The sequence below is a fragment of the Monodelphis domestica genome, chromosome 4 (genome assembly GCF_027887165.1).
Source record: "Monodelphis domestica isolate mMonDom1 chromosome 4, mMonDom1.pri, whole genome shotgun sequence".
NCBI lineage: Eukaryota > Metazoa > Chordata > Mammalia > Didelphimorphia > Didelphidae > Monodelphis > Monodelphis domestica.
This window is the reverse complement of record NC_077230.1, coordinates 372063278-372079546: the sequence shown is the minus strand read 5'-3', so window position 1 is coordinate 372079546 and position 16269 is coordinate 372063278.

The following is a 16269-nucleotide window of genomic DNA, read 5'->3' as shown; positions in this document are numbered from 1 at the left end:
CCTAAAGGGGATTGTCATTTACCTTGGGATCCATTATTCAGTTTGAAACTGCTAGCCTGAGATTCCCTTCAGGATGGATTCAGAGAACAGGGAACAAGTACAAGCTTTGATTTCTCCAACTTACAATCTAGTCCTAAAACTTGGGGTTCATCAGATCTTACTAGGCTACAAGTTTGGGGTTTCTAGATTCCATGTTGACATTGCCAACTCCTTGGGCATTTAAACATTTTGGTCATCCACTCATTTCCCCATCACTCCATTTTCTCATCTTCAATTTCTATCTACCTACTCCTTCCCTTCTGTCTATAAAGCTGCCCAATCTCCTCCATCCTAAAAAAAAAAAATCAAACTGCACTGTACGTTATTATACCTCAAAATTTCAGCTTACATCCTTATTTCTTTCATAGCAAACTCTTAGAAAAAGCCATCTATAGTCTGTCCTTCTACTTTCTCAACTCTCATACATTTCACAAAATCTTGGTGTTGGGGCACCTAGGTGGCTCAGTGGATTGAGGACCAGGCCTAGAGATGGGCAATTCTGGCTTCAAATCTGGCCTCAGATACTTCCTGGCTGTGATCCTGGGCAGGTCACTTAACATCCATCACCTAGTTCTTATCATTCTTCTACCTTAGAACTGATATTCAGTATTCTAAGATGGAAAGAAAGGGTTAAATGCCCCCCCTAAAAAACCTAGTGTCTAATTTCTGACCTCATCACTCAATTGAACAATTAAAACTTCTTCCTTGAAGGTTACCATGATTTCTTAGTCCTAAATCTTATTTATCCTCTTGCCCCATGCAGTTTTGTACACTATTGCCCATCTTTACTCCCTGGACATTCTCTTATTCTCTTATCCTTTGACTTTCCTGACTTTGTCCTTTTCTGGTTCCTATTCAATTTCCCTTGCTGGATCAAAATCCCTGTCTTATAGCCCCTCATTATGGGTATCTGTTCAGACTCTGAGCTGTTTCTTTCTTCCCATCTTCTCTTGATGACTGCATTAGGTCCAATAGTTCAATGATCATCTTTTATGCAAACCAACCTCAAATTTATATATTTCCTTTTTATCCCCTATATGGGCTCTAAATCAACAATTGTCAGTTCAATAGCTTTATTTGGATGTCTTATAGGCGATGTAAACTTGGAAAGTCCAAAATGGAATTTGTCTTCTCTTCAAACCTGCTTCACCTTAAAACCTCACTATTTCTACTTAAGGAATCAATATACTTAAATTATTTAGGTTTATCATCTTCTAGCTATCCTGCTTTTTTCCCTTTCACTCTTTATTTCTAATCAATTGATGCCTTGTTGTTTCCTTCTTTAGAATATCTTTCATATCCATCTTTTCATCACTCCTATTTAGACATTCATCACCTTTTCTGGATTATTGCACAGCCTTTTAATTGGACTCTTTTCATCTCTCTCTCAATCTCCATATTTCCTATATTTGCCAAATTAATCTTACTAAAACATGACTGTTACTCCTTTGCTGAAGAAACTTCCAGGTTTCTCAATTGCCCCTTAAGTAAATTATACATTCCTCAGCTTAACATTTAAAGCTTTTCACAACTTGGCATTAGCTTGTTTACCTTACTAGATGTCTTCATTTCTTTATTTTTAAACCCTTATCTTCCGTCTTAGAATCAATACTATGCATTAGTTCTAAGGCAGAAGAGCAGTAAGGGCTAGGCAATTGAGATTAAGTGACTTGCCCAGGGTCACAGAGTTAGGAAGTGTCTGAGGCCAGATTTGAACCCAGGATCTCCCATCTCTGGACTGGCTCTTAATCCACTGAGCCACCCAGATGCCTCCACTAGATTAATTTCATATAACTCCTTTCATGTACTGCAAATTCCAGCCAGACTAATATTGCATTATTCTTAACTTAGTACTCCATTTTCTGCCTTAATGCCTTTATACAGGTTGTCCTTCATATCTAAAATACACTCTCTCCTCACTTCTACTTCTACAAGAATCCTTAGTATCCTTCAAGAAGCTCAATTTAGGTTCCATCTTTTATGGATCACCTATCCTGATCCCTTAGCTATTTATTGCTCCTCCAATTACCATATATTCATTTGTGTAAAATTTGCATACTGCTAGTAGAATGTAAGGTCCTAGAGCACAGAAACTTTTTATTGTTCTTTTTGTATTGCTGGTATCTACTAAAGTGCTTGGCACAGAAGTATTTTTAGAATGCTTGTTGAATTGAATTGAATTGATGTTTCAGCATGGGTAACTGGGAGAAAACAAAGAAGGTAGGGAATCAGATGATAAACCTTGGGAGAAAAGATTAGTTTTTTACTTTAGACACGTTGATTTTGAGATGCTGGCAGGGAATCAAAGTAAGCAATAATCATTAGGGACCATAAGGCAGAGGAGAGAACAAGGTTAGAGATACAGATTCAAATGGGTGATTATATACAAATAAGTCTCTGGCTGCAGTGGATGATATTGTTAGGGGAGAGAGCAGAGAGAACCAACTACGTACAGAGCTTTGGGGGCTTGTCTACCTTTAGTATTGGAGGAGAAAGAAGAACAGGTGAAGATGACTAAAGAGATACCAGAGTAGTAGGAAAGAGCAATGTCAAAGAAGCTAAAGGAGGGGAAAGTATCAAGAAAGAAGTGATGGTTAAAAATGCTATACAGTTTTTCACTAGTTTACTTGGGTATATATTTTAGGGTTTTGGTTTTAGAAGATTATTCACTTACAAAAATGAACGATATGGAAATATGTTTCCTATGATAATACATTTATAATCCAGAAAAAATAAAATAATTAAAAAAGAAAAAGATCCTGACAATTGAGTTCCCAAAAAATAGAGTGGACTGCCTCAGAATACAGTGTTTCCTCTCCATCAGAGATCTTCCAGCAATTGGTAGGTGTAGGGTATAAAAGGAATTTCTTTTTGAGTGTGGGTTGGACTTAGGTGGCCACTGAGGTCCTATGAGAACCTATTTTTATGCTGTTGTTTACACTAGGATGTTCATTTAGAGTCTACATCCCCAGCCATATCCCCTCAACCCATGTATTCAAGCAATTGTGTTTCTTCTGTGTTTATACTCTCACAGTTTTTCCTATGAATGTGGATAGTGTTTTTTCTCATAGATCCCTCCAAGTTGTTCAGGATTACAGCATTGCCATAAGTGGAGAAGTCCATTACATTTGATTGTGCCACAGTGTATCAGTCTCTGTATACAATGTTCTCCTGGTTTGCTCCTCTAACTCTGCATCACTTCCTGGAGGTCGTTCCAGTTCCCATGAAATTCCTCCACTTTATTATTCCTTTGAGCACAATAGTATTCTATCACCAACATATGCCACAATTTGTTCAGCCATTCCCCAATTGAAGGGCATCCCCTCATTTTCCAATTTTTTGCCACCACAAAGAGTGCAGCTATGAATATTCTTGTACAAGTCTTTCTCCTTATTATCTCTTTGGGATACAAACCCAGCAGTGCTATGGCTGGATCAAAGGGCAGACAGTCTTTTACCACCATTTGAGCATAGTTCCAAATTGCCCCACAGAATGATTGGATCAATTCACAGCTCCACCAGCAATGCATTAATGTCCCCACTTTGCCACGTTCCCTCCAGCAGTCATTACTTTCCTTTGCTGTCATGTTAGCCAACCTGCTAGGTGTGAGGTGACACCTCAGAGTTGTTTTGATTTGCATCTCTCTGATTATAAGAGATTTAGAACACTTTTTCATGTGCTTATTAATAGTTTTGATTTCTTTAACTGAAAATTGCCTATTCATGTCCCTTGCCCATTTATCAATTGGAGAATGGCTTGATTTTTTGTACAATTGGTTAAGTTCTTTGTAAATTTGAGTAATTAAACCTTTGTCACATGTTTTTGTTATGAAGATTGTTTCCCAATTTGTTGCTTCCCTTCTAATTTTGGTTGCATTGGTTTTGTTTGTACAAAAACTTTTTAATTTGATGTCATCAAAATTATTGATTTTACATTTTGTGATTTTTTTCTAACTCTTGCTTGGTTTTAAAGTCTTTTCTTTCCCAAAGATCTGACATGTATACTATTCTGTGTTCATCTAATTTGCCTATAGTTTCCTTCTTTATATTCAAGTCATTCATACATTCTGAGTTTATCTTGGTATAGGGTGTGAGATGTTGATCCAAACCTAATCTCTCCCATACTGTCTTCCAATTTTCCCAGCAATTTTTTAATCAAATAGTGGGTTTTGGTACCAAAAGCTGGGATCTTTGGGTTTGTCATACCCTGTCTTGCTGCGGTCATTTACCCCAAGTCTATTGCACTGATCCTCCTTTCTGTCTCTTAGCCAGTACTAAATTGTTTTGATGACCACTGCTTTATAGTATAGTTTGAGATCTGGGACTGCAAGGCCTCCTTCCTTTGCATTTTTTTTCATGATTTCCCTGGATATCCTTCATCTTTTGTTCTTCCAAATGAACTTTGTTATGGTTTTTTCTAATTCAGTAAAAAAGTTTTTTGGTAGTTCAATGGGTATGGTACTAAATAAGTAAATTTATTTGGGTAGGATTGTCATTTTTATTATGTTAGCTCATCCTACCCATGAGCTATTAATGTTTTTCCAATTGTTTAGATCTAGTTTTAATTGTGTGGAGAGTGTTTTGTAGTGATGTTCATATAGTTCCTGTGTTTGTCTCGGCAGATAGATTCCTAAGTATTTTATATTGTCTAGGGTGATTTCAAATGGAATTTTTCTTTCTAATTCTTGTTGCTGAAATGTGTTGGAGATATATAGAAATGCTGAACTCTTATGTGAGTTTATTTTGTATCCTGCAACTTTGCTAAAGTTGTTGATTATTTTGACTAGCTTTTTGGTTGATTCTCGAGGATTCTTTCATCATATCATCTACAAATAGCTTGGTCTCCTCATTGCCTGTTTTAATACCTTCAATTTATTTTTCTTCTCTAATTGCTACAGCTAATGTTTCTAGTACAATGTAAAATAATAGAGGTGATAATGGGCATCCTTGTTTCACTCCTGATCTTATTGGGAAGACTTCTAGTTTATCCCCATTGCAGATGATGTTTGCTGATGGTTTTAAATATATACTGTTTTTTATTTTTTAGGAAAGCCCCTTCTTTTCCTATGCTTTCTAGTGTTTTCAATAGGAATGAGTGTTTTATTTTGTCAAAGGCTTTTTCTGCATCTATTGAGATAATTGTGTGGTTTTTGTTAGTTTGTTTGTTAATATGGTCAATTATGCGGATGGTTTTCCTAATATTGAACCATTCTTGCATTCTTGGTATGAATCCTACCTGGTCATAGTGAATAACCCTCGTGTTCACTTGCTAGAATCTTTTTGCTAGTATCCTATTTAAGATTTTTGCATCTATATTTATTAAGGAGATTGGTCTATAGTTTTCTTTCTTTGTTTTTGACCCACCTGGCTTTGGAATCAGTACACCATTTGTGTCATAAAAGGAATTTGGCAGGACTCCTTCTTTGCTTATTCTGTCAAATAGTTTGTATAATATTGGGGTTAGTTGTTCTTTGAATGTTTGATAGAATTCATTTGTGAATCCATCTGGACCTGGGGATTTTTTCTTGGAGAGTCCTTATATGGCTTGTTCAATTTCTTTTTCTGATATGGGGTTGTTTAGGTAGTCCATGTCATCCTCTGCTAGTCTAGGCAATTTATATTTTTATAAATATAAATCCATATCACCTTGATTGCCATATTTATTGCCATATAATTGGGCATAATAATTTTTAATGATTGCCTTAATTTCCTCTTCATTAGAGGCGAGGTCTCCCTTTTCATCTTTGTTAAAATTAAATTGTGGTTGAGACTGATAATATATTAATTATGTGGTCAACAGAGATTTAATTCTAAATTCCAAAATGAATTACTAAAGTAAATGGAATTTATGATAGTTTTATTTACAATATCTACAATAGAAGGAAAATATTAAGGAATGAGAGAGAAAGAGAAAACTCTGGTTTCTTCTGATACCAGTTAGAATCTCTTAGACCCAGTCAGGGGAAGAGAGTCTCAAGAAGATGGGCCTTACCTGGAGGCTTCATGCCTCCAGAATGGTGGGGTTAATAAGTCAGCTTTTCACTCATCAAGGGTAACACTCTAAAAGAAGTCTGCATGTTGGTCTTCCAGTTGCTCCTCTGTCCTTCACTCCAAGCCTGGGTGACTGATTCTCAAAATATTCGTCTCCCCTTCACTTCCGAGTGACTGATCCTTCACTCCAAGCTCGGGGTGACTGACTATTTCCGAATGTCCTTTCCCCCCCTCTATTTAAAGAACTTTTTCTCTTGTGTCACATCCTCTAAATTTTCATGTCTACCAAACACAGCAGATGCCTTCTCCAGGACTGCCCATTCTTTAGTTCTCATCTTCTTTGGTTAGATTTTATCTTTGTGAGTTACTTAAATCCTCTTTTGTTAAGTTCACCTTTTGTAGTTACTTAACATGATTTTGTAGTTAAAATCTAAAAATAGATTGTAGCTTACAATTCTAGCTTCACTATAAAGTAAGAGCTAAGTATCTTCATTGTTACAATCAGGAAATTACAATTTTATCTTCACAATAAAGAAAGAGCTACGTATCTTCATTATTACAAATAGGAGATAGCTAAACTCAATCTTCACAATCCTCCCTGATGATCATTGGGAGACTAGATTCCCCATTTAACAAAATCATCTTGTAGTCCTAAAACACTTTTTAAAAAAATTTAAACATTATTATATTTGGTCAATTTCAACCATATTTCTTGGATACAGAAATCATTTTCTTTTCCTCTCTCCCCTCCTTCCACCTCTCCCATAGTTGATGCAGGATTCCACTGGGCATCACATGTGTCCTTGGTCCAAACCCATTTCCATGTTGTTGGTATTTTCACTGGGATGTTCATTTAGAGTCTATATCCCCAATCATATCCCCTCAGCCCCTGTAGTCAAGCAGTTGCCTTTCCTCAGTGTTTTTACTCCCACAGTTTTTCCTCTGCATGTGGATAGTGTTTTTTCTCATAGATCCCTGCAGATTGTTCAGGGACATTGCATTGACACTAATGGCAAAGTCCATTAACATTCTATTTTACCACAATGTATCAGTCTCTGTGTACAATGATTTCCTGGTTCTGCTCCTCTCACTCTGCATTACTTCCTGGAGGTTGTTCCAGTCCCAATGGAATTCCTCCACTTTATTATTCCTTTGAGCACAATAGTATTCTATCACCAACATATACCACAATTTGTTCAACCAATCCCCAATTGAAGAGCATCCCCTCATTTTCCAGTTTTTGGCCACCACAAAGAGCACAGCTATGAATATTCTTGTACAAGTCTTTCTCCTTATTATCTCTTTGGGATACAAACCCCATAGCAGTGCTGGGTCAAAAGGTAGGCAGTCTTTTAGCACCCTTTGGGCATAGTTCCAAATTGCCCTCCAGAATGGTTGGATCAATTCACAACCCCACCAACAATGAATTAGTGTCCCGATTTTGCCACATCAACTCCAGCATTCATTACTTTCCATAACTGTCATGTTAGCCAATCTGCTAGGTGTGAGGTGATACCTCAGAGTTGTTTTGATTTGCATCCCTCTGATTATCAGAGATTTAGAACATTTTTTTCATGTGCTTATTAATAGTTTTGATTTCTTTAACTGAAAATTGCCTATTCATGTCCCATGCCCATTTATCAATTGGAGAATGACTTGATTTTTTGTACAATTGGTTAAGCTATTTGTAAATTTGAGTAATTAAACCTTTGTCACATGTTTTTGTTATGAAGATTGTTTCCCAGTTTGTTATTTACCTTCTGATTTTGGTTACACTGGTGTTGTTTGTACAAAACCTTTTTAATTTGATGTCATCAAAATTATTTATTTTACATTCTGTGACTCTTTCTATGTCTTGCTTGGTTTTAAAATCTTTCCCTTCCCAAAGGTCTGACATGTATACTATTCTGTGTTCACATAATTTATTTATTGTTTCCTTCTTTACGTTCAATTCATTCACCCATTCTGAGTTTATCTTGGTGTAGGGTGTGAGATGTTGATCCAAACCTAATCTCTCCCACCCTGTCTTCCAATTAACCCAGCAGTTTTTATTAAATAGTGGATTTTTGTCCCCAAAGCTGGGGTCTTTGCGTTTGTCATAGCCTGTCTTGCTGAGGTCACTTACCCCAAGCCTATTCCACTGATCCTCCTTTCTGTCTCTTAGCCAGTACAAAATTGTTTTGATGAACACTGCTTTATCTGGGACTGCAAGGCCACTTTCCTTTGTATTTTTTTTTCATAATTTCCCAGGATATCCTTCATCTTTTGTTCTTCCAAATGAACTTTGTTATGTTTTTTTTCTAATTCAGTAAAAAAACTTTTTGGAAGTTCAATGGGTTTGGCACTAAATAGATAGATAATTTTGGGTAGGATTGTCATTTTTATTATGTTAACTCATCCTACCCATGAGCTGTTAATGTTTTTCCAATTGCTCAAATCTAGTTATAGTTGTGTGGAAAGTGTTTTGTCGTGATGTTCATATAGTTCCTGTGTTTGTCTCAGCAGATAGATTCCTAAATATTTTATATTGTCTAAGGTGATTTTGAATGGAATTTCTCTTTCTAATTCCTGATGCTGAGATAGAAATGCTGATGACTTATGTGGGTTTATTTTGTATCCTGCAACTTTGCTAAAGTTGTTGATTATTTTGACTAGCTTTTTAGTTGATTCTCTAGGATTCTTTAAGTAGACCATCATGTCATTAGCAAAGAGTGATAGCTTGGTCTCCTCATTGCCTGTTTTAATACCTTCAATTTATTTTTCTTCTCTAATTGCTACTGCTAGTGTTTCTAGTACAATGTTGAATAATAGAGGTGATAATGGGCATCCTTGTTTCACTCCTGATCTTATTGGGAAGACTTCTAGTTTATCCCCATTGCAGATGATGTTTGCCAATGGTTTTAAATATATACTGTTTTTTATTTTAATTTTTTAGGAAAGCGCCTTCTTTTCCTATGCTTTCTAGTGTTTTTAATAGGAATGAGTGTTGTATTTTGTCAAAGACTTTTTCTGCATTTATTGAGATAATCATGTGATTTTTGTTGGTTTGCTTGTTGATATGGTCAATTATATGGATGGTTTTCCTGACATTGAACCATCCTTGCATTCCTGGTATAAATCCCACCTGATCATAGTGAATAATCCTCGTGATGACTTGCTGGAGTCTTTTTCCTTGTATTGTGTTTAAGATTTTTGCATCTATGTTCATTAGGGAGATTGGTCTGTAGTTTTCTTTCTCTGTTTTTGGCCTGCCTGGCTTTGGGATCAGTACCATATTTGTGTCATAAAAGGAATTTGGTAGAACTCCCTCTTTGCTTATTATGTCAAATAGTTTGTATAATATTGGGATTAGTTGTTCTTTGAATGTTTGATAGAATTCACTTGTGAATCCATCAGGCCCTTGGGATTTTTTCTTGGGGAGTTCTTTGATGGCCTGTTCAATTTCTTTTTCTGATATGAGATTATTTAAGAATTCTATTTCTTTTTCTGTTAATCTAGGCAATTTATATTTTTATAAATATAAATCCATATCACCTTGATTGCCATATTTATTGCCATATAATTGGGCATAATAATTTTTAATGATTGCCTTAATTTCCTCTTCATTGGAGGTGAGTTCTCCCTTTCCATCCACGATACTGTTAATTTGGTTTTCCTCTTTCCTCTTTTTTATTAGATTGACCAACACTTTTTCTATTTTGTTTGTTTTTTCAAAGTACCAGCTTCTAGTCTTATTTATTAGTTCAATAGCTCTTTCACTTTCAATTTTATTAATTTCTCTCTTAATTTTTAGGATCTCTAATTTGGTTTTCTTCTGGGGGGTTTTAACTTGTTCGCTTTCAAGTTTTTTAATTTGCATGTCCAATTTATTGAGCTCTGCACCCCCTAATTTGTTAATATATGAACTCAATGATATAAAATTTCCCCTGAATACTGTGCTGCATCCCATAGAGTTTGAAAGGATGTCTCATCATTGTCATTTTCTTCAATGAAATTATTAATTTTTTCTATGATTTGTTCTCTAGCCGATTTTGGAGAATCATATTTAATTTCTAATTAATTTTTGATTTGGCTCTCCATGTACCCTTACTCATCATTATTTTTATTGCCTTATGATCTGAAAAGGTTGCATTTATTATTTTTGCTCTTCTGCAGTTGTATGCTGTGTTTTAATGACCTAGTATATGGTCAATCTTTGTGAATGTGCTGTGTGCTGTGTCCCTATATATCTACTAACTCTATTTTTCTAAGATTTCATTCACCTCGTTTACCTCTTTCTTATTTATTTATTTATTTGATTTATCTAAATTTGATAGTGGTAGGTTCAGGTCTCCCACTAGTATAGTTTTACTATCTATTTCCTCCTTCAATTCTACTAGTTTCTCCATTAGAAATTTGAATGCTATACCATTTGGTGCATACATGTTGATTATTGATATTTCTTCATTATCTATACTCCCTTTTATTAGAATGTATTTATCTTCCCTATCCCTTTTAATCAGGTCTATTTTTACTTTGGCTTTGTCAGATATCATGATTGCAACTCCTGCCTTCTTTCTAGCAGTTGAGGCCCAATAGGTCTTACTCCACCCTTTAATTCTGACCTTGTGAGTATATACTTGCCTCATGTGTGTTTCTTGTAGACAACATATGGTAGGATTCTGGATTCTAATCCACTCTCCTATTTGTCTACATTTTATGGGTGAGTTCATCCCATTCATGTTCAAAGTTATGATTGTCACTTTTGAATTCCCTAGCATTTTATATCCTCTCCTAGTTCTGTCCTTTCTTCTTTTACTATATCCTTTTAACCCCATGGTTTACTTTTTGCCAGTCCCCCTATTCCCCTCCCTTGATAAGCTTCCCTTTCTGGCCCCTCCCTTTTTGTTGCCTTCTTGTTTTTTTAGGGTCTGTTAAGTTCCCTCCCCCTCTCCTTCCCTACCCTTTTTTGAACTCCCTATCCCTACCCCCCTTAGTTTTCCCTTCTTCCTTACCCTGTAGGATAAGATAGACTTCAAGATCCCAATGGATCTAGATACGCTTCCCTCTCAGAATTGATTTCACTGAGAGTCATGTTTGAGTATTACCTATTAGCACTCTCTTCCTCTCCCTCTTACAAGAGTATTCTTCCTCTCCCCTTCCCATGTGTGTCTTTGTGTGACAAAGATTATTCTATTTATTTTATTTCTTTAAGTATCTCTTAGTACCATCATCGATTCCCAACCCTTTTTTTGCATATCATTTTATAGCCTTTAATGCCCTAATCTTTTCTTATGATTGATTTTTCTATTTACTATAATAATGAAAACATTTTTGAGAGTTGCAAATAACATTTTACCCATATATTAATATATATAATTTGATCTAATTTTAGCCCTTAAAGAAGAGTGTTTGTATAAAAAAACATTTTTTCTCCTTTTCCCTCTTTTTCATATTTACCTTTCCATGTCTCTCTTGATCTTTGTGTTTGGATATCAAACTTTCCACTTAGTTCTGGTCTTTTCCTTACAAATACTTGGAATTCTTCTATTTTGTTGAATGCCCATACTTTCCCCTGGAAGTATATAGTCAGTTTGAATGGATAGGTGATTTATGGTTGAAGACCCAGTTCTCTTGCCTTTCTGATTATCATGTTCCAGGTCTTGCTGTCCTTTAGTGTAGAAGCTGCCAGGTCTTGTGTGATCCTGATTGGTGCTCCTTTGTATTTGAATTGTCTCTTTTTGGCTTCTTGTAGGATTTTCTCTTTAGCTTGAAAGCTCTAGAATTTGGCAATTGCATTCCTGGGAGTTGTTTTATTGGGGTTTAGTGTAGAGGGTGTTCTATGAACTCTTTTAATGTCTATTTTTCCCCTTTGTTCAAAAACTTCAGTGCAGTTTTCTTGGATGATCTCTTGTAGTATGGTGTCAAGGTTTCTGATTATTTCTGGCTTTTCAGGTAGACCAATGATTCTCAAATTGTCTCTACTTCCTCTGTTTTCCTGATCTGTCACATTGTCAGTGAGATATTTTGTTTTCTTCTATTTTGTCAGTCTTTTTACTTTGCTTTATTAATTCTTGCTATTTTGCAAGATCATTGGTTTCTAGTTGCTCAGTTCTGGTCCTTAAGGCCTGGTTTTCTGTCATAATCTTTTGGTTTTCTGCTTTAACTTTTTGATATTCAGCTATGATTTCTTTATTTTTTTTTAACCATTTATCACTTCTGTAACCAGAAGGCTTCCATCTTTTTGATAAGCTCCAATTGAAATTATTCTAGGGCTTGTGGGAAATTTCCTTCTTTTTAGGTTTTGCCTTTGTTTGAATTTTGTCCAGTATTTTCTCTGCAGCCTGGGTTTTTCCTCCATAAAAAATTTTGAGGGTGACTGCCTTTTTCTTTTGTTTGTTTTTGGAAGGATTTTGGAGCTCCTGTGCACAATTAGCCATTTTTATGGATGTTTTTCCTTCCTTCTTTAGTCAGAAATCTGAGTGAGCTGAGCAGGTTCTCTGTGTATAGAGTTAAGGAGCAAGGATTTTGCCTGAGGCAAGCTCTCAAATCTCTGCAGTCCTTTGCAGCTGTTTTCTGTGCTACCTTCCCAGGAGTGCGCAAGGTCTGCACTCTCCTGCCTGCCTGGGTTTCTGGTCTAGCTGCTTTCATTGGTTGGTCCTCGGGGGTCCTAGTCATCTCCCAAGGACCTAGAAGTATCCCTTGCTCATTCTAGAGGTGCTCCTCTAGTACCCATAATTCTGATCTTAATCACCTTACTGATTCCTCCAATCCAAACACCTCTGTATCCTTTCACACTTCTTCCTTGGCTCCTCCTTTTCATCCTACACAATCTACTTTAAGTTCACATTCCAACCTAAATTCACACCATACCCCTGATTTTTTTGGCACATGTGACAACAAACCCTTCCTTTTAATGTGCCCAACTCTTCTATGTCTCAGACTTACCCAATTGAAAATGGAGCAAGAAGCCTAGAAACAGGAGTACCAAATAACTTAGATAGCTTATTTCCTTTATGGGAAGTACCTACTTTTAATAAAAATGGAATCTTGATATCTGTAAGACATCATACACCTTTTACCCCTGAGGATTTAAAAAAATTGAAGGAAGATATGCCATCATTTGAGGACAAACCAATATTAATTATAAAACAACTAGAGAACATATTCAGAACTTTTGACCCCACTTGGTTGGATGTTGAGAATATATTAGAATATTTATTAACAAAGAGAGAAAAAAATAAAATCCTCTCTTTGGCTAATCAAAAAAGAGGTAGAAGAGGACATTATTGGCCAACTGAAGATCCACATTGGAACCCCAATGTTGAACTAGATTACACAAAACTAAACCAGGCCAGAGAAGCATTATTGACAGCCATGAGAGCTTGCTCTGATAGACCTGGAAAATGGTCAAAATTTGAAAAAACCCGACAACATATTGATGAAACACCCTCCCAGTTTATGGACAGACTTACTGACGTAGGGAATACATACATGGACCTTGATTTATCCCGAGAAAGAGACATTAGACAAATACGTAGGCAATTTGTTAAGAATTGTTGTTCAGTTGTAAAAGACTGCTTTAGAACTCGCTGTCCTAATTGGGACTCTATGGACCTCGATGAACTAAGGAGAGTAGCAACCTGTGTTATCCTCACTGTGGTTCCATGGTATCTGAATAACTTCTTTTTAGTAGCTTGTAATATTTTTTCCTTGGTCTGATAGTTCTTGAATTTGGTTATAACATTCCTGGGTGTTGTCAGTTGGGGATTAAGTACAGGTGATCTATGGATTCTTTCAATCTCCACCTTTCCCTCTTGTTCTAGAATATCAGGGCAGTTTTCTTGGATAATTTCCTGTAGTATGATGTCCAAGCTTTTTCTTTTGTCATGATCTTCTGATAGACCAATGATTCTTAAGTTGTCTTTCCTGGAACAATTTTCTTAATCTTCTGTTTTGTGAATGAAGTGCTTCATATTTTCCTTAATTTTCTCATTCTTTTGATTTTGTTTTATAGTGTCCTGCTGCCTTGTGAAGTCACCTATTTCTAGTTGTTATATTCTGGTTCTTAAAGACTGGATTTCATCCCTAACTTTTTGGTCATCCTTCTCCTTCTGGTCTGATTTTCTTTGGAGGTCATCTTTCATCTCCTTTGCCTCATCTTTCATCTCCTTTGCCTCATTTTCAAGTTGATTGATTTTGGCTTTCAAGACACTATTTTCTTGTTTTAGTTTAAGTGCCTCTGTTTCCAGATAACTTATCTTAGTTTTTAAGTTCTTTTCCCAGTTGTCTTCAGCCTCTCTTAATTGTGTTTTGAATTGTATTTTGAGTTCTTCCAGAGCTTGTATCCAATTCACTGGGGTTTCTGTTTTTCCCTCATCTTTCTCTGTTCTGTTTGTTCTTTGTTCATTGCATGTATAGAAGCTGTTTATTGTAATTTCTTTTTTCTTTTTTTGTTGTTTTCTCATATTTATCCCTTTTTGCTCCCTGCAGTTGCCTGAGATCTTGCTCCTCTCATTTTTTTGTGGTTTTGGGCTTTTCTTTCCATCTTTACCCTTGGAGCTTTGTCAGTAAATCTCTAAGTGCAATCTGTGGGGGAGGGGTGTTGGAGCTTGGGCTTCTCTGCCCTCTGGAGGTTTTGATGGGATTAAGTCCAGCAGTCTGTGGGGGAGGGGTTTTGGAGCTTGAGCTTCCCTGCCCTCTGGAGGCTTTGATGGATTTAAGTCCACCTGGATGTTCCCTGAGGCCAAATCCTGGTAGGGGGGGAATATAGAGTGCCTCTGCTGCTGCAAATAGGCTGCCCACTCTACACTCTGCGTCTCTTCTCTAACTGCCTCCCCACAGCCTCTGTTGGATGCTCTGATCCTGACACAGCTTTGAGCACAAGCTACTCCCTCCAGACTAGCATCTTTGCCCTCCCAGAAGTTCTAGCTTCCACTGGAGGCTTAACACTCTAGGTAGAGGAGGGGTCTCAGGACCTTCCTTCTTCCTTCCCCTTAAAGCTGAGTGTTCTCAAATTCCAGCTTTTGGGTGTGTACTTTTTAAGTTGAGGTCAGCAGGAGTCTTCCTTGGATATGTCTTATTGTTAGGCTTGATTTTCAGTCCCCTAGGAGCATTTAGTTTGTAATCGATAAGGAAGGGTTTTCAGAGGTCTGATCTTTTGCTGCCTCTATGCTATCATCTTGACTCCACCTAACGATGTCCCTTAAGTTTAAATTCTGGAAGTGGTCATATTGCAAGGTATTACGGAGTGGTAAGGATAAAATAATGTAGACTACCCTATAGACATGACAATAGAGAGTAAAACGGTAGATGATAATCTGAATGGGAAGCAAGTCAAATTTTGAAGATTTCTTTTGTGGCACTATATTGTAGCATAGAATATTAGGCTTGGAAGGGCACTCTGAGATTGAGCCTAACCATTACAGATAAGAGGTTCAGAGAGTTTATCATTCATTTGCTATTATGTAACTGGCTAGAGTAGAGATTCGACAGAGACCTCAGTTTTTTGATTTGTATTAAAGTACTCTTTCCACCATATCACATCTATTTCTCATGTGTTAGATGAAGGACAATCTCAGCCCAATACAGAGAGTTCTTTTCCTTCTTGAGTGAAATCTAGTTTCCTATGGGGGATTCTGTGCCAGGGGAATCAGGGTTAGGGAGGAAAAGAGAACTTTCTCAGGGGTTTCTAGTATGACGATCTTAAACTGCCCAGGGGAGGAAGATCATAAAAAGTCTGGCACTTGAGGTAGCTCTTGAGTTGTGCCTTAAGGAAGCTAAGGGTTCTGGGGCTTAGGGAAATAAGGAAATATCTTTTCCAGGCATGGAACACCACGTGTATGACAAAAAGCTCTTTTCAGAGGATCTCTCTCTTTTTTCCCCTCATTCCATTGATCAATTTATCCAGTACATGCAGAGAAAGTCTCAACTACTGACTATGTGATAGGCTATGGGCAATACAGAATATCAGGAGCCTCATCTTTTTTAAATTTATTTTTTCAGGGGTCTCATCTTTGCTGAAGATGACTAATATACCAATAGCAGTCAAGAAAAAGGGCAGATAGGACAGCTAGGTAGCTTAGTGGATATAATGCTAGGTCTTTCAAATCTGGTCTCAGATACTTTCTAGTTGTGTGACTGGGTAAGTTACTTAAACCTGTTTGCCTAGCTCTTGCCCTTTTGTCTTAGAGTTGTTACTAAGACAGAAAGGATTTAAAAAACAATACAGAATAGTCAATTTTCAATCCGATACTTACAG